This window comes from Anomaloglossus baeobatrachus, chromosome 2, assembly GCF_048569485.1.
Source record: "Anomaloglossus baeobatrachus isolate aAnoBae1 chromosome 2, aAnoBae1.hap1, whole genome shotgun sequence".
NCBI lineage: Eukaryota > Metazoa > Chordata > Amphibia > Anura > Aromobatidae > Anomaloglossus > Anomaloglossus baeobatrachus.
The window spans coordinates 355,211,595-355,230,527 of NC_134354.1; the positions used below are offsets into that span (position 1 = coordinate 355,211,595).

At 39.4% G+C, this 18,933-nt stretch overlaps 1 non-coding gene across 1 annotated transcript; it reads right to left on the reverse strand.

Annotated features, from left to right (window-relative positions):
- Positions 1–1,460: 1,460 nt before the first annotated feature.
- On the reverse strand, positions 1,461–1,533 carry TRNAV-AAC (transfer RNA valine (anticodon AAC)). The gene has a single exon. It is a non-coding gene; the product is annotated as a tRNA-Val (tRNA).
- Positions 1,534–18,933: the final 17,400 nt, after the last annotated feature.

Genomic DNA, 18,933 nt, shown 5'->3' on the forward strand with positions numbered 1-18,933 from the left:
CTTTTGCTTTTATATTTATGGGAACTATATATTTTGAAACAAACAGGATTTTTATAATATGGGATTATGTTTTCTGCTAAAATGGTCAATAAAAAAGAAACCCAAAATAGTAGTTCTCTTGGTGATGGAAGCCAAAATGTATTGTCATTTGGCAACGAAACCAAGAATTTCATATAATACAGGTTGATAGCAAATTTCTTCAACAGCGAAAACAGCTTGTTTTTACTGGGGATTGAACCTAGGACCTTCTGCGTGTGAAGTAGACGTGATGAACACTCCACTATGAAACCTGTGAAATCTTGCAAAGTAATGGCATTTAGAGACGAGTTTTGACCGCCAGGGGAAAAAATAAAAATAATTTGTATTTCTGTTTGTGATGGAAGCCAAAACATCCCGTCATTCGGCAACAAAGCTGAGAACTTCATATATTGTAGTTGGATAGCATATTATTTCAACACTAACAACAGATTGGTTTCACTGGGGATTGAACCCAGAACCTTCTGCATGTGAAGCAGACGTGATGACCACTACACTATGAAACCTTTGAAATCCTGCAAAGTAATGGCAATTAGAGAATAGTTTTGACCGCCAGGGGAAAAAAAAATAAATTCGTAGCTCTGTTGGTAATGGAAGCGAAAACATCCCGTTATTCGGCAACAAAGCCAAGAACTTTATATTTTGCATGTTGATAGGGTATTATTTCAACACCAAGAACAGATGGCTTTCACAGGGAATTGAACCCAGGACCTTCTGCGTGTAAAGCAGACGTGATGACCACTACTCTATGAAACCTGAGGGAAAGTTTCTGTGTATTGGCTAGCAGAGCAGAATGTGACTGACGGGGCCTTTTTTATTGCTAAAGGAAAGTATTTTTGGTTAATGAAACATTTACAATTTTTATTACATATTTTACCAGTTTTATTCCTACAAAGGGATTTTGCTTAAATTGAAGTTTATATTGAATGTGTTACTTTTTTCTCCATAGTTTGGTCTTTTGCTTTTGTATTTATGGGAACTATATATTTTGAAACAAACAGGATTTTTATAATATGGGATTATGTTTTCTGCTAAAATGGTCAATAAAAAAGAAACCCAAAATCGTAGTTCTCTTTGTGATGGAAGCCAAAATATATTGTCAGTTGGCAACAAAACCAAGAATTTCATATATTACAGGTTGATAGCAAATTACTTCAACAGCAAAAACGGCTTGTTTTTACTGGGGATTGAACCCAGGACCTTCTGCGTGTGAAGTAGACATGATGCCCACTCCACTATGAAACCTGTGAAATCCTGCAAAGTAATGGCAATTAGAGACGAGTTTTGATAGCCAGGGGAAAAAAAAATAATAATTCGCAGTTCTGTTTGTGATGGAAGCCAAAACATCCCGTCATTCGGCAACAAAGCCGAGAACTTCATATATTGTAGTGGGATAGGGTATTATTTCAACACTAAGAACAGATTGGTTTCACTGGGGATTGAACCCAGGACCTCCTGCGTGTTAAGCAGACGTGATGACCACTACACTATGAAACCTGAGGAAAAGTTATAGAGTATTGGCTATCGGAGCAGAATTGTGACTGACGGGGCCTTTTTATTGCTGAAGGAAAGTATTTTTGGTTAATGAAACATTTACAATTTTTATTACATATTTTACCAGTTTTATTTCTACAAAGGAATTTTGCTTAAATTGAAGTTTATATTGAATGTTTTACTTTTTTCTCCATAGTTTGGTCTTTTGCTTTTCTATTTATGGGAACTATATATTTTGAAACAAACAGGATTTTTATAATATGGGATTATGTTTTCTGCTAAAATGGTCAATAAAAAAGAAACCCAAAATCGTAGTTCTCTTGGTGATGGAAGCCAAAATGTATTGTCATTTGGCAACGAAACCAAGAATTTCATATTTTACAAGTCAATAGGAAATTACTTCAACACCAAATATGGATTGGTTTTACTGGGGATTGAACCCAGGACCTTCTGCGTGTGAAGCAGACGTGATGACCACTACACTATGAAACCTTTGAAATCCTGCAAAGTAATGGCAATTAGAGACTAGTTGGGGAAAAAAAACAAATTCGTAGCTCTGTTGGTGATGGAAGTCAAAACATCCCGTCATTCGGCAACAAAGCCAAGAACTTCCTATATTGCAGGTTGATAGGGTTTTATTTCAACACCATGAACAGATTGTTTTTACTGGGGATTCAACCTAGGACCTGCTGCGTGTTAAGCAGACATGATGAGCACTACACTATGAAACCTAATGGAAAGTTACTGTGTATTGGCTAGCAGAGCAGAATTGTGACTGACGGGGCCTTTTTATTGCTGAAGGAAAGTATTTTTGGTTAATGAAACATTTACAATTTTTATTATATATTTTACCAGTTTTACTCCTACAAAGGGATTTTGCTTAAATTGAAGTTTACATTGAATGTGTTACTTTTTTCTACATAGTTTAGTCGTTTGCTTTTGTATTTATGGGAACTATATATTTTGAAACAAACAGGATTTTTATAATATGGGATTATGTTTTCTGCTAAAATGGTCAATAAAAAAGAAACCCAAAATCGTAGTTCTCTTGGTGATGGAAGCCAAAATGTATTGTCATTTGGCAACGAAACCAAGAACTTCATATTTTACAAGTCAATAGGAAATTACTTCAACATTAAAGATGGATTGGTTTCACTGGGGATTCAACCCAGGACCTTCTGCGTGTGAAGCAGACGTGATGACTAGAGTTGAGCGCGGTTCGTGGTTCGTGGTTCTCCAGTTCGCGGCTCGAGTGATTTTTGGGCTGTTCGAGATCGAACTAGAACTCGAGCTTTTTGCTAAAAGCTCGATAGTTCTAGATACGTTCGAGAACGGTTCTAGCAGCAAAAAGCAGGGCTTTTTACAGCTACAGTGAGCAGGAGCCATCGCTGGCAGCCTGCCACAAGCTGGTAACCAAGATAAACATCGGGTATCCAAGCAAAGCGCTTTGGTTAGTAACCCGATGTTTATCTTAGTTACGTGCAGGAAGCCCACACTTTCCCGCTCAGCTCGCTCCACCCCCTCCTGCCCGCGGCATGTACACATACATACACACACACACACACATCCACATCCCCCCCCCTGCCCGCCCGCCCGCCCGCCCGCTCGCTCGCTCGCTCGGCTTACCTGCGGTGATGAAGTCCCGCCATCCCGACCTCAGCGCTGTCACTGTCCACCATGGCCGCCGCTTGTCACATCACCTATCGCTTCCGACCCGAGACTGACTAGCGGTGACGTCACGGACCTCTCGCGATACTTGGTGTGAAGGCGCCGGGCGGTCATTGAGCTCAGTGACAGGGGCTGTCAGTGTGCTGGAGATCAGCGCAGGTAATGTACCTCACTGACAGCAGCACTTGTCACCCCCCTGCAGTGACCTGGGCTGACCCATTGATGTTAGCTCAGGTCACTGCACTGCTCTCCCAGCCAATGGGGAACATCCTGCTCTTCATTGACTGGGACAGTGTGCATCGTCATGGCAACCCCTTGGATTACACCAGACCTGGATTTGTTTTTCAATCTAATAAATTGGTTAAAGAGGGAATGTTTTGGGGAGTGTTTTTTCAAATAAAAATGTGTTTGTCGTGTATTTTTTTTTTATTACTGACTGGGTTGGTGATGTCGGGTATCTGATAGACGCCTGACCTCACCAACCCCAGGGCTTGATGCCAGGTGACATTACACATCTGGTATTAACCCCAAATATTACCCCGTTTGCCACCGCACCAGGGCGCGGGATGAGCTGGGGCGAAGCACCAGGATTGGCGCATCTAATGGATGCGCCACTTCTGGGGCGGCTGCGGCCTGCTATTTTTAGGCTGGGGAGATTCCAATAACCATGGACCTCCCTAGTCTGAGAATATCAGGCCCCAGCTGTCTGCTTTACCAATTTTGGGGGACCCCTACGTGTTTTTTTTTTTCAATTATTTATTTAATTTAAAATAACAGCGTGGGGTGCCCTCAGTTTTGGATTACCAGCCAAGGTGAGGTTGCCAGCTGTGGTCTGCAGGCTGCAGCCGTCTGCTTTACCCTAGCTGGCTACAAAACTAGGGGGAACCCTATGTCATTTTTTTTTCATTTTTTTGGCTAAATACAAAGCTAAGCACCCCTTAGTGCCACATGAAAGGTACCAAAGGGTGTTCCACTTTTTCTCCATTTTTTTCTCCACTTTTTCTCCACTTTTTCTCCTCTTAATCTCCACTTTTTCTCCACTTTTTCTCCACTTTTTCTCCACTTTTTCTCCACTTTTTTCTCCACTTTTTTCTCCACTTTTTCTCCACTTTTTCTCCACTTTTTCTCCACTTTTTTCTCCACTTTTTCTCCACTTTTTCTCCACTTTTTCTCCTCTTATGCTCCACTTTTTCTCCACTTTTTCTCCACTTTTTCTCCTCTTATGCTCCACTTTTTCTCCACTTTTTCTCCACTTTTTTCTCCACTTTTTCTCCTCTTATGCTCCACTTTTTCTCCACTTTTTCTCCACTTTTTCTCCACTTTTTCTCCTCTTATGCTCCACTTTTTCTCCACTTTTTCTCCACTTTTTCTCCATTTTTTTCTCCACTTATTCTCCACTTTTTCTCCTCTTATTCTCCACTTTTTCTCCACTTTTTCTCCTCTTATTCTCCACTTTTTCTCCACTTTTTCTCCACTTTTTCTCCATTTTTTTCTCCACTTTCTCCACTTTTTCTCCACTTTTTTCTCCACTTTTTCTCCTCTTATGCTCCACTTTTTCTCCTCTTAATCTCCACTTTTTCTCCACGTTTTCTCCACGATTTCTCCACTTTTTTCTCCACTTTTTCTCCTCTTATGCTCCACTTTTTCTCCACTTTTTCTCCACTTTTTCTCCTCTTAATCTCCACTTTTTCTCCACTTTTTCTCCACTTTTTCTCCACTTTTTCTCCACTTTTTTCTCCACTTTTTCTCCACTTTTTCTCCTCTTATGCTCCACTTTTTCTCCACTTTTTCTCGACTTTTTCTCCACTTTTTCTCCTCTTATGCTCCACTTTTTCTCCACTTTTTCTCCACTTTTTCTCCACTTTTTCTCCACTTTTTCTCCACTTTTTCTCCACTTTTTTCTCCACTTTTTCTCCACTTTTTCTCCTCTTATGCTCCACTTTTTCTCCACTTTTTCTCCACTTTTTCTCCACGTTTTCTCCACGTTTTCTCCACTTTTTTCTCCACTTTTTCTCCACTTTTTCTCCTCTTAATCTCCACTTTTTCTCCACTTTTTCTCCACTTTTTCTCCTCTTAATCTCCACTTTTTCTCCACTTTTTCTCCACTTTTTCTCCACTTTTTCTCCACTTTTTCTCCACTTTTTTCTCCACTTTTTCTCCACTTTTTCTCCTCTTATGCTCCACTTTTTCTCCACTTTTTCTCCACTTTTTCTCCACTTTTTCTCCTCTTATGCTCCACTTTTTCTCCACTTTTTCTCCACTTTTTCTCCACTTTTTCTCCACTTTTTCTCCACTTTTTCTCCACTTTTTTCTCCACTTTTTCTCCACTTTTTCTCCTCTTATGCTCCACTTTTTCTCCACTTTTTCTCCACTTTTTCTCCACGTTTTCTCCACGTTTTCTCCACTTTTTTCTCCACTTTTTCTCCTCTTATGCTCCACTTTTTCTCCACTTTTTCTCCACTTTTTCTCCTCTTAATCTCCACTTTTTCTCCACTTTTTCTCCACTTTTTCTCCACTTTTTATCCACTTTTTTCTCCACTTTTTCTCCACTTTTTCTCCTCTTATGCTCCACTTTTTCTCCACTTTTTCTCCACTTTTTCTCCTCTTATGCTCCACTTTTTCTCCACTTTTTCTCCACTTTTTCTCCTCTTATGCTCCACTTTTTCTCCACTTTTTCTCCACTTTTTTCTCCACTTTTTCTCCTCTTATGCTCCACTTTTTCTCCACTTTTTCTCCACTTTTTCTCCACTTTTTCTCCTCTTATGCTCCACTTTTTCTCCACTTTTTCTCCATTTTTTTCTCCACTTATTCTCCACTTTTTCTCCTCTTATTCTCCACTTTTTCTCCACTTTTTCTCCACTTTTTCTCCTCTTATTCTCCACTTTTTCTCCACTTTTTCTCCACTTTTTCTCCATTTTTTTCCCCACTTTCTCCACTTTTTCTCCACTTTTTTCTCCACTTTTTCTCCTCTTATGCTCCACTTTTTCTCCTCTTAATCTCCACTTTTTCTCCACTTTTTCTCCACTTTTTCTCCACTTTTTTCTCCACTTTTTCTCCTCTTATGCTCCACTTTTTCTCCACTTTTTCTCCACTTTTTCTCCACTTTTTCTCCTCTTAACCTCCACTTTTTCACCTCTTATGCTCCACTTTTTCTCCACTTTTTCTCCACTTTTTCTCCACTTTTTCTCCACTTTTTCTCCTCTTATGCTCCACTTTTTCTCCACTTTTTCTCCTCTTAATCTCCACTTTTTCTCCTCTTATGCTCCACTTTTTCTCCACTTTTTCTCCACTTTTTCTCCTCTTATGCTCCACTTTTTCTCCACTTTTTCTCCACTTTTTCTCCTCTTATGCTCCACTTTTTCTCCACTTTTTCTCCACTTTTTTCTCCACTTTTTCTCCTCTTATGCTCCACTTTTTTCTCCACTTTTTCTCCTCTTATGCTCCACTTTTTCTCCACTTTTTCTCCACTTTTTCTCCACTTTTTCTCCACTTTTTCTCCTCTTAATCTCCACTTTTTCTCCTCTTATGCTCCACTTTTTCTCCACTTTTTCTCCACTTTTTCTCCACTTTTTCTCCTCTTATGCTCCACTTTTTCTCCTCTTATGCTCCACTTTTTCTCCACTTTTTCTCCTCTTAATCTCCACTTTTTCTCCACTTTTTCTCCACTTTTTCTCCACTTTTTCTCCACTTTTTCTCCACTTTTTTCTCCACTTTTTCTCCTCTTATGCTCCACTTTTTCTCCACTTTTTCTCCACTTTTTCTCCACTTTTCCTCCTCTTATGCTCCACTTTTTCTCCACTTTTTCTCCACTTTTTCTCCTCTTATGCTCCACTTTTTCTCCACTTTTTCTCCACTTTTTTCTCCACTTTTTCTCCTCTTATGCTCCACTTTTTCTCCACTTTTTCTCCACTTTTTCTCCACTTTTTCTCCTCTTATGCTCCACTTTTTCTCCACTTTTTCTCCACTTTTTCTCCATTTTTTTCTCCACTTATTCTCCACTTTTTCTCCTCTTATTCTCCACTTTTTCTCCACTATTTCTCCACTTTTTCTCCTCTTATTCTCCACTTTTTCTCCACTTTTTCTCCACTTTTTCTCCATTTTTTTCTCCACTTTCTCCACTTTTTCTCCACTTTTTTCTCCACTTTTTCTCCTCTTATGCTCCACTTTTTCTCCTCTTAATCTCCACTTTTTCTCCACTTTTTCTCCACTTTTTCTCCACTTTTTTCTCCACTTTTTCTCCTCTGATGCTCCACTTTTTCTCCACTTTTTCTCCATTTTTTTCTCCACTTATTCTCCACTTTTTCTCCTCTTATTCTCCACTTTTTCTCCACTTTTTCTCCACTTTTTCTCCTCTTATTCTCCACTTTTTCTCCACTTTTTCTCCACTTTTTCTCCATTTTTTCCCCACTTTCTCCACTTTTTCTCCACTTTTTTCTCCACTTTTTCTCCTCTTATGCTCCACTTTTTCTCCTCTTAATCTCCACTTTTTCTCCACTTTTTCTCCACTTTTTCTCCACTTTTTTCTCCACTTTTTCTCCTCTTATGCTCCACTTTTTCTCCACTTTTTCTCCACTTTTTCTCCACTTTTTCTCCTCTTAATCTCCACTTTTTCTCCTCTTATGCTCCACTTTTTCTCCACTTTTTCTCCACTTTTTCTCCACTTTTTCTCCACTTTTTCTCCTCTTATGCTCCACTTTTTCTCCACTTTTTCTCCTCTTAATCTCCACTTTTTCTCCTCTTATGCTCCACTTTTTCTCCACTTTTTCTCCACTTTTTCTCCTCTTATGCTCCACTTTTTCTCCACTTTTTCTCCACTTTTTCTCCTCTTATGCTCCACTTTTTCTCCACTTTTTCTCCACTTTTTCTCCTCTTAATCTCCACTTTTTCTCCTCTTATGCTCCACTTTTTCTCCACTTTTTCTCCACTTTTTCTCCTCTTATGCTCCACTTTTTCTCCACTTTTTCTCCACTTTTTCTCCTCTTATGCTCCACTTTTTCTCCACTTTTTCTCCACTTTTTTCTCCACTTTTTCTCCTCTTATGCTCCACTTTTTCTCCACTTTTTCTCCACTTTTTCTCCACTTTTTCTCCTCTTAATCTCCACTTTTTCTCCTCTTATGCTCCACTTTTTCTCCACTTTTTCTCCACTTTTTCTCCACTTTTTCTCCACTTTTTCTCCTCTTATGCTCCACTTTTTCTCCACTTTTTCTCCTCTTAATCTCCACTTTTTCTCCTCTTATGCTCCACTTTTTCTCCACTTTTTCTCCACTTTTTCTCCTCTTATGCTCCACTTTTTCTCCCCTTTTTTCTCCACTTTTTCTCCTCTTATGCTCCACTTTTTCTCCACTTTTTCTCCACTTTTTCTCCACTTTTTCTCCTCTTAATCTCCACTTTTTCTCCTCTTATGCTCCACTTTTTCTCCACTTTTTCTCCACTTTTTCTCCACTTTTTCTCCACTTTTTCTCCTCTTATGCTCCACTTTTTCTCCACTTTTTCTCCTCTTAATCTCCACTTTTTCTCCTCTTATGCTCCACTTTTTCTCCACTTTTTCTCCACTTTTTCTCCTCTTATGCTCCACTTTTTCTCCACTTTTTCTCCACTTTTTCTCCTCTTATGCTCCACTTTTTCTCCACTTTTTCTCCACTTTTTCTCCACTTATGCTCCACTTTTTCTCCACTTTTTCTCCACTTTTTTCTCCACTTTTTCTCCTCTTAATCTCCACTTTTTCTCCACTTTTTCTCCACTTTTTCTCCACTTTTTTCTCCACTTTTTCTCCACTTTTTCTCCTCTTATGTTCCACTTATTCTCCACTTTTTCTCCACTTTTTCTCTACTTTTTCTATGGTCGGTCTACCCATTAGCTCTGCCATGCATAGTGTAGCTCTACACCTACTGCACATGTTACTTTATGATTGACATCTCTTTCGTACCAGAGCTGTCTAAGTCTACTCTGACCCCATATTTGTCATTACTATATTGTCCTTGTACTGTATTATGACATTTGTATCATGTGTTTCATTTCTTGCTGTGTTGCAATTTTTTTGCTGCATCCCAATTGTACCTCTACATTGTTCGAGTTTATGTTATTGTTCTCTCACTCTTATGTGATACTGATTATTGTCATTTTTCATGATTACATGCAGATAAGTCCAATCTGACGAAGGCTCAGGCCGAAACGTCATTTGTAACTTGTTTTGGACAAAAACATATATGCTTATGAAAAAAAAAATTTCTTAATACGGACCAATAAAGAGTGATTTTGCATTACTATCCGTTGTGACTTACTGACTTAGTCTGGGAGATATAGAGTGCCGAGGTTACTCACTAATTTTATCTATTATTACCTCTGAGCACCTATATACCAGTGAGCAGAGCTTCCTCTACAGTAGTTCTCCTGATTAGGCATGCCCTTACCTCATGAGCAGGGCATTGCAGCTTTGGTAGCAACCATTACGACATGGACTCTGCTGCTGTGGACCCGGGGAGAGTGAGTGCAGATTCATTGCACCCACACTCCTCACATGAAGGGTCCGCACTCCTAGAAAATGGGGGATACGTTCCCTGAGTGTCTCCCCCCCATATTCTAGACGGTCCAGAGTCGTCGTGGGACCCCTTTATTTTTTTTCTTACAATAAATTGGTGAAAGAGGAAATGTTTTGGGGACTGTTTTTTCAAATAAATTTCTTTTGTCGATTTTTTGTTTTTGTTAGTACTGACAGTTTATGATGTTGGGTATCTAATAGACGCCATGACATCACAAACTGCTGGGCTTGATCTCAGGTGACTTTACAGCTAGTATCAACCCGATTTATTACCCCGTTTGCCACTGCACCAGGGCACGGGATGAGCTGGGGTGAAGCGCCAGGATTGGCGCATCTAGTGGATGCGCCACGTCTGGGGTGCCTGCGGCCTGCTATTTTTAGGCTGTGAAGGCCCAATAACTATGGACCTTCCCACCCTGAGAATACCAGACCACAGCTGTCCGCTTTACCTTGGCTGGTGATCCAATTTGGGGGGTCCCCTACTTTTATTGTGTAATTATTAATATTTATAAAATAATTATAAAAAAGAGCCTGAGGGGACCTCCACATTGGATCCCCAACCACGGTAAAGCTGCCTGCTGTGGTTTTCAGGCTACAGCCGTCTGCTTTACCCTAGCTGGCTATCAAAAATGGGGGGACCCAACGTAATTTTTTTTTTTTAACTATTTTTTAAATAGAAAAAATTAATGGGCTTCCCTGTACTTTGATTGCCAACCAAGGTAACGGCAGGCAGATGGGGGTGGCAACCCATAGCTGTCTGCTTTATCTGCGCTGAGAATCAAAAATACCGCGGAGCGCTACGTCATTTTTTTAAAGATTTATTTTTACAGCACTGTGATGTCCAGCAATCAAAATACAGGGAAGCCCATTTTATTTTTAGTTATTTAAATAAATAATTAAAAAATATATATGTTAGCTCCCACTGCATTTTTTGTATTGCTAGCTAAGGGTAATCCAAGCAGCTACTGGCTGCTAACCCCCACTGCTTGGTGTTACCTTCACTGGCAATGGAAAATCCAGGGAAGCATTTTTTTTTTTTTTTGCCAAAAAGCTACAAAAAAAGGACGTGAGCTTCGCCATATTTTTGTATGCTAGCCAGGTATAGCAGGCAGGTGCTGGAAGAGTTGGATACAGCGCCAGAAGATGGCGCTTCTATGAAAATGCCATTTTCTGAGGTGGCTGCAGACTGCAATTCGCAGCAGTGGGGCCCAGAAAGCTCAGGCCAACCGGTGGTGCGGATTCCAATCCCAGCTGCCTAGTTGTACCTGGCTGGACACAAAAATGGGGCAAAGCCTACATCATTTGTTTTCTAATTATTTCATGAAATTCATGAAATAATAAAAAAAGGGCTTCCCTTTATTTTTGGTTCCCAGCCGGGTACAAATAGGCAACTGGGGGTTGGGGGCAGCCGTACCTGCCTGCTGTACCTGGCTAGCATACAAAAATATGGCGAAGCCACATAATTTTTTCAGGGGGCAAAAAACTTCTGCATACAGTCCTGGATGGAGTATGCTGAGCCTTGTAGTTCTGCAGCTGCTGTCTGTCTGTATGGAGAAGAGCAGACAGCAGCTGCAGAACTACAAGGCTCAGCATACTCCATCCAGGACTGCATGCAGAAGTTTTTTGCCCACCAAAAAAATGACGTGGGCTTCGCCATATTTTTGTATGCTAGCCACGTACAGCTGGCAGCCACGGGCTGCCTCCAACCCCCAGTTGCCTATTTGTACCCGGCTGGGAACCAAAAATATAGGGAAGCCCGTTTTTTTTAATTATTTCACTTATTTCATGAAATAATTAAAAAACAAATGACGTGGGCTTCGCCCTATTTTTGTGTCCAGCCGGGTACAACTAGGCAGCTGGGGATTGGAATCCGCAGCACAGGTTAGCCCGAGGTTTGTGGGCGCCTCTGCTGCGGATTTCAGTCCGCAGCCGTCCCAGAAAATGGCGCTCTCATAGAAGCGCCATCATCTGGCGCTGTATCCAACTCTTTCAACAGCCCTGGAGCCGGGTGGCTTGTTGGGTAATCATGAGTTAATACTGGCTTTGTTTTACCAGCCAGTATTAAGCCAGAGATTCTTAATGTCAGGCACGTTTGACCCGGCCATTAAGAATCTCCAATAAAGGGTTAAAAAAAGACACCACACAGAGAAAAAATACTTTAATAGAAATAAATACACAGACACATTAGAGACTCCATCTTTATTACCCCCTGTCAGCCCTCCACGATCCTGCTCTTCTGTCTTCTTTCTTTCTAGTGTAGTAGTAGTGACGATTGTAGTGAGGGGCATCACTTGGGGCTGGGGAACCTCCATCCTAACTACAATGCTCACTACAATCGGGAAGCAGCGTGCAGCCTTCACTCCGTGAGTGATCACTGCTGGCTGCTAGCGGTAACAGCGGTAACGCTGACAGACGCGTTACCATAGCAACGGTGCTCCCGGAGCCGCGGTTAGCGGTGACGTCACCGCTAACTGCGTTGCTATGGCAACGGTGATCTCCGTTAATGACCGGCTGTGTCAGCCGGTCCCTAACGGAACGGGGAGTCGACCGTGTGCTAGAGCATGTCGCCGGTACACGGCGATACACATATGTGCACCGTGTACCGGAGAGATGCACTCGCAGGTCCTACATGACGTGTCATAGTCATGTGACCAGTCTGTAGCCAATGAGATAATAGCCACGTGACTGGTCACATGGCTATTTTGACGTCACGATAGGTCCTGCTTCTCTGCTGGCAGTGCAGGTCACCGGGAGGATTCAGCGATCATCGGATGGAATAGCGGCAGGAGACAGAGTGCAGAAGGGATCGCGAGGACCGGTAAGTGTTATGGCAATGTTTATTAACTGTTTGTGTACATTTATAATGCATTTTTATGTGTTTGTGATTGCCTCCCATTATAGCCTATTGGTTCTAGTTCGGTTCGTCGAACGTTCGACGAACCGAACTCGAACGGGACCCCCGTTCGGCGAACCGGCCTCGAGCCGAACCGGGACCGGTTCGCTCATCTCTAGTGATGACCACTACACTATGAAACCTTTGAAATCCTGCAAAGTAATGGCAATTAGAGACTAGTTTTGACCGCCAGGGGAAAAAAAACAAATTCGTAGCTCTGTTGGTGTTTGAAGTCAAAACATCCCGTCATTCGGCAACAAAGCCAAGAACTTCCTATATTGCAGGTTGATAGGGTTTTATTTCAACACCATGAACAGATTGTTTTTACTGGGGATTCAACCTAGGACCTTCTGCGCGTTAAGCAGACATGATGAGCACTACACTATGAAACCTAATGGAAAGTTACTGTGTGTTGTCTAGCAGAGCAGAATTGTGACTGATGGGGCCTTTTTATTGCTGAAGGAAAGTATTTTTGGTTAATGAAACATTTACAATTTTTATTATATATTTTACCAGTTTTATTCCTACAAAGGGATTTTGCTTAAATTGAAGTTTACATTGAATGTGTTACTTTTTTCTACATAGTTTAGTCGTTTGCTTTTGTATTTATGGGAACTATATATTTTGAAACAAACAGGATTTTTATAATATGGGATTATGTTTTCTGCTAAAATGGTCAATTAAAAAGAAACCCAAAATCGTCGTTCTCTTGGTGATGGAAGCCAAAATGTGTTGTTATTTGGCAACGAAACCAAGAATTTCATATCTTACAGGTTGATAGGAAATTACTTCAACACCAAAATTCGATTGGTTTCACTTGGGATTGAACCCAGAATGTTCTGCATGTGAAGCAGACTTGATGACCACCACACTAGAAAACCTTTTAAATCCTGCAAAGTAATGGCAATTAGAGACGAGTTTTGACCACCAGGGGAAAGAAAAAATAATTCGTAGTTCTGTTGGTGATGGAAGCCAAAGCATCCCATTATTCCGCAACAAAGCCAAGAACTTTATACATTGCAGGTTGATAGGGTATTATTTCAACACCAAGAACAGATGGGTTTCAATTGGGGTTTGAACCTAGGACCTTCTGTGTGCAAAGCAGACGAGATTACCACTACACTATGAAACCTAACAAAGAATTATAGAGTATTGGCTATCAGAGCAGAATTGTAACTGATGGGGCCTTTCTATTGCTCAAGGAAAGTATTTTTGGTTAATGAAACATTTACAATTTTTATTACATATTTTACCAGTTTTATTCCTACAAACGGATTTTGCTTAAATTGAAGTTTATATTGAATGTGTTACTTTTTTCTCCATAGTTTAGTCGTTTACTTTTGTATTTATGGGAACTATATATTTTGAAACAAACAGGATTTTTATAATATGGGATTATGTTTTCTGCTAAAATGGTCAATAAAAAATAAACCCAAAATCGTAGTTCTCTTTGTGATGGAAGCCAAAATATATTGTCAGTTGGCAACGAAACCAAGAATTTCATATTTTACAGGTTGATAGCAAATTACTTTAACAGCGAAAATGGCTTGTTTTTACTGGGGATTGAACCCAGGACTTTGAGCATGTGAAGCAGACGTGCTGACCACTACACCATGAAACCTGTGAAATCCTGCAAAGTAATGGCAAGTAGAGATGAGTTTTGACTGCCAGGGGAAAAAAAAAATAATAATTTGTAGTTTTGTTGGTGATGGAAGCCAAAACATCCCGTCATTCGGCAACAAAGTTGAGTACTTCATATATTTTAGTTGGATAGGGTATTATTTCAACACCAAGAACAGATTCGTTTCATTGGGGATGGAACCCAGGACCTTCTGCGTGTTAAGCAGACGTGATGAACACTGCACTATGAAACCTATGAAACCTGTGAAATACTGCAAAGTAATGGCATTTAGAGACGAGTTTTGACCGCCAGGGGAAAAAAAACAAATTCGTAGCTCTGTTGGTGATGGAAGCCAAAACATCCCGTCATTCGGCAACAAAGCCAAGAACTTCATATATTGCAGGTTGATAGGGTTTTATTTCAACCAGTAATATATAGCAGCTCACTGCTCACCGTGTGTAGGCTCACTCCTGGTTGTCCCCTGGAGCATGGACAGGCACTGCCACAGCCCAATATTGCAGATAAAAAAGAAGGGATGTCCAGCTCCTCAGGCAGAGAAACCAAGGTCTTTAATTCATCACGCAGATACAACGAAAAACATGACCAGCACTACGCGTTTCAGGTGAAAAACTCACCCTTAATCATGATGCTGGAAAGGAGGCGCTACAGAGTTTATATACAATTACCAATTGGCAAAGCAGGTGTTTAGAACACTTGAGCACCCTACACATTTTAAGTGAGGCTTCCATAATGATTATAATATAATACAAACAAGATTTTTTTTAGATTTTTTGGATTTTCTTAAAAATATCTGGACTAAATATAGATATCTTACAGCATACTGGTTATATTGCACCAAGATACAGTGCAAATATGCATACTTGAAAATACACGCACATATTAGTACATAAATATACATAAACATGCACAATTAAAATCACACCTATAAACCTGCACATGGAAATATTTGTTTTTTTTCTGTGATTTTTCACTTTTTATTTTAATTATTTAATAGTGACACCTTATATAAGATTTAATTCAAAAACAAAATGTTCTTTAAATTGAATGATGTCCTACATTTATGTGCAGTTGGTGATCATGCTTTTGTTGAATATATTTCTGAATATAAAACTACCCATTTCTATGTAGCTCATCTATAATACTGGATTCGTATTGAGAAAAAAAATTATAAGTTATTAAAATTTTAATAATTTATTTGGTGATTTTTTGGCTGTGTCTGCCTAGATATAATACAAAGTACAATTAATATTAAGCAAAGGTTGTTGAGATTGTATTTTGAATTGCAGCCATTCATGTCAAGCTGTTATCTGTGTTATTTTATTGCTTTTGTTTAACTCAGTGTGTGGAAAATCGGCTGTACACCTCCACTGCAAACTATCAGATTAGCACTAACAGATCAAAGCCACAAGTTGTAATCAGTGCCATTAAGATTGTAGCATGATCATCCATAAACTTCACATGGGAGAACTTCTGTTGTGAACACTGGGAGATAAGCCCCAAGCTGTTTCTGGGGACATGAACACACCCTGCTATCAATAGGATCATTGTGAATCACACTATTGCAGGTAGAATAAAGCAGACTTAAAAGTTCCACATTGCAGAAGCAGACCTACATGTTGCAAATGTTCGTTTACTATCAGTCATTATGAAGTCACAGTATCCACACATTATCCACACACGGCGTCAAAGTTAACAACAATGGTAACTGGCAGTTAATTTATATATTGTGGAAAATTATATGTGCCACAATATGGTGGCAAGGGAGACTTATTTAATATATATTTTTTAATAATGAATCATAAGGTCTCTGCAAAGATTTATTTGAAGATTTTTTTGATGATTTTTGGCTGTGTCTGCCTAGATGTAGTACAAAGTACAAGGATTGTTGAGATTATAATTTAAATTGTGACTATTCATGTCAAACTGTTATCTATGGTATAATTAATGCTTTTGTTCTGCTCAGTGTGTGGAAAATCTGACACACACCTCCACGCCAAGCTGTCAGATTAACACTATCAGATCAAAACCACATGTTGTAATCAGTGCCATTAAATCAGTAGCAGGATCATTCATAAACTTCACATAGGAAAACCTCTGTTGTGAACACTGGGAAACCAGCCCCAAGCTTTTTTTTAGGGACGTGAACACACCCTGCTAACAATAGGATCATTGTGAATCACACGTTCGCAGATAGTATAAAGCAAACTTGAAAGTTCACCATTACAGAAGCAGACCTAAGTGTTGCAAATGTTCGTTTACTACTAGACATTATAAAATCAAATTATCCACACACTGAGTCAAGATTGATAACAATGGTAACTGGCAATCGATTTATACATTGTGGAAAATTCTATAAGCCACAATATGACAGCAAAAGAGACTTATTTAATATATATTTTTTTAATAATAAATCATGAGGTCTCTGCGGAGATTCAGACCATGAGGGAAAGTAGTTCCTAGTCTGAATATCCACCAGACCTCTCTTTTACGTAAACATTTTTCTAAGTTACCCCCTCTATAAGACTTCTGTATTTTTTCTATGCCATATACTCGTAGGGTGTCAAATTGTCCATTGTGTTTATTAATGAAGTGTTTTGATAATTGGGAGGTGCCTCTGGAAGTTTTTTTGTGTTATGTCGTACAGATGTTCCTTAATGCGTATATGCAGTTCCCGTTTAGTACTACCTATATATTTTAATTTGCAGATTGTGCATTCTGCCAAGTAGATAATATATGTACTTCTACAGTTTATAAAGGTTTTAATTGCATAGCTACTACTGGCATTACTATTATCAAAGGATGTGACTTTTTTTAGAAGTTAATGGACATAATTTGCAATGTTTCCTGGCACATTGGTAGAAACCTTTTAAGGATAACTAGTTAGTGCTTATAAGGCTCAATTTCCTACTGATAATTTCACTTGGGGATAATTTGTCACCCAGAGAGGTTGCTCGTTTAGCAACCACTCTATAGTTGTTATCGAGAATTTTTTTCAGAACTCTGTCTGTTTTTAATGTATTTAAATTACGATAAAAGATTTTACGTATATCATTAAATTGGTTGCTGTATTGTAATGCAAGGGTAATGACTGAATTAGTGGTAGATCGATTCTTAGATGAATTATGGGGATGAACTTTAGTCGGAGTGATTCGAGATTTTACGATTTTTTGTGCTCTATTGAGCATCCAGTTCTTATATCCTCTGTTTCTAAGTCTAGAATTAATTGTTTTTATTTCAGTTTGTAAGGTTGTTTGTGAATTACAATTCCTATAAGCACGTTGAGTTTCCCCTACTGGTATAGCTTTAATAGTATGTATTGGGTGATAGCTTGCTGCATGCAATATGGTGTTACCTGATACTTCTTTTCTAAGGGTGCATGTTTCAATGTAACTATTACTATGCCCCGTCAGCCGCAAATCAAGGAACTCCACAGCAAATTGCTGGAAGTTAACTTTAAATTTTATGTTTAGAGGATTATTGTTTAAATAGGTAATGAGGTCTGATACGAGAGACTCACCGGCCGCCCACACCAGGAGGACGTCATCGATGAATCTCCCGTACCAGACCACACACTCTACAAATGGATTGTCATCGCTGTAAATATACATATACATATACATATATATTTCCTCCCACCAACTCATAACTAGGTTTGCGACTGACGGGGAATATTTAGCACCCATAGATACTCCTACCCTTTGGATGAAAAATTCAGAATCAAATAGAAAGTAGTTATTAGCCATAAGAAACTTAATGGTGTCCAATATGAACAACACCTTTTCATTGTCAAAATTCGAATATTTTACCAAATGATGTTGAACCGTCATTAATGCTACCTGCTGGGGTATTGAAGTATATAAAGAGATGACCTCTGCTGTTATCCACCCATAACCATTCTGCCATTTGATGTTTTTGATTCCATCCAAGACACTGATAGTGTCTCTAAGGTAACCTGGGACTCGACGGGCCAGAGGCTGCAACACCGAATCAATCCATTGTCCAAGCCTCTCACCCACCGAGCTAATACCTGACTCTATAGGCCGCATGGGAGGTGGATTTTCCCCTTTGTGTGTTTTAGGTAACCCGTATAAAATGGGTATTTTGGGGGTATCAATTTTGAAATATTTTGCATGTTTTTCACTATAACCAAGGGAGGCCCCTTCACTTATTAACTTGTGAATTTTTTTGTTGATGGTAAGGGTGGGATCGGTGGCAACAGGGGCATATGTATTATTATCTGATAACAAAAGATACATCCAATCGATATAATCAGTCCTATCTATTAGTACCACCGATCCCCCCTTATCAGATTTTGTGATGATAATATTACTATTATTTTCTAGTTGATGTAGTGCCTCCCTCTGCTGGACATTCAAGTTATTGAGATTGGTGTTTTTTCCCGAATCATGCAGTAATCTCAAATCCCTTTCCATATTTTTTTGAAAATCAACTATGGCTTCACATCTTTCATTTATGGGATAAAAATCTGGATTGGGGACTCGAGCTGCAATATTGCTATCAAAGGGGGACTCTGGTTTGTGTTGATTATCTAGGTCTTCCAATGACAATAATGCAAGTTGTTCTCTAAAATCAAAATTTGCATACACATTTTCATGCTTAGCCTTATAAGTGTTTAATTGTGCATCAGCCTCATCACAAAA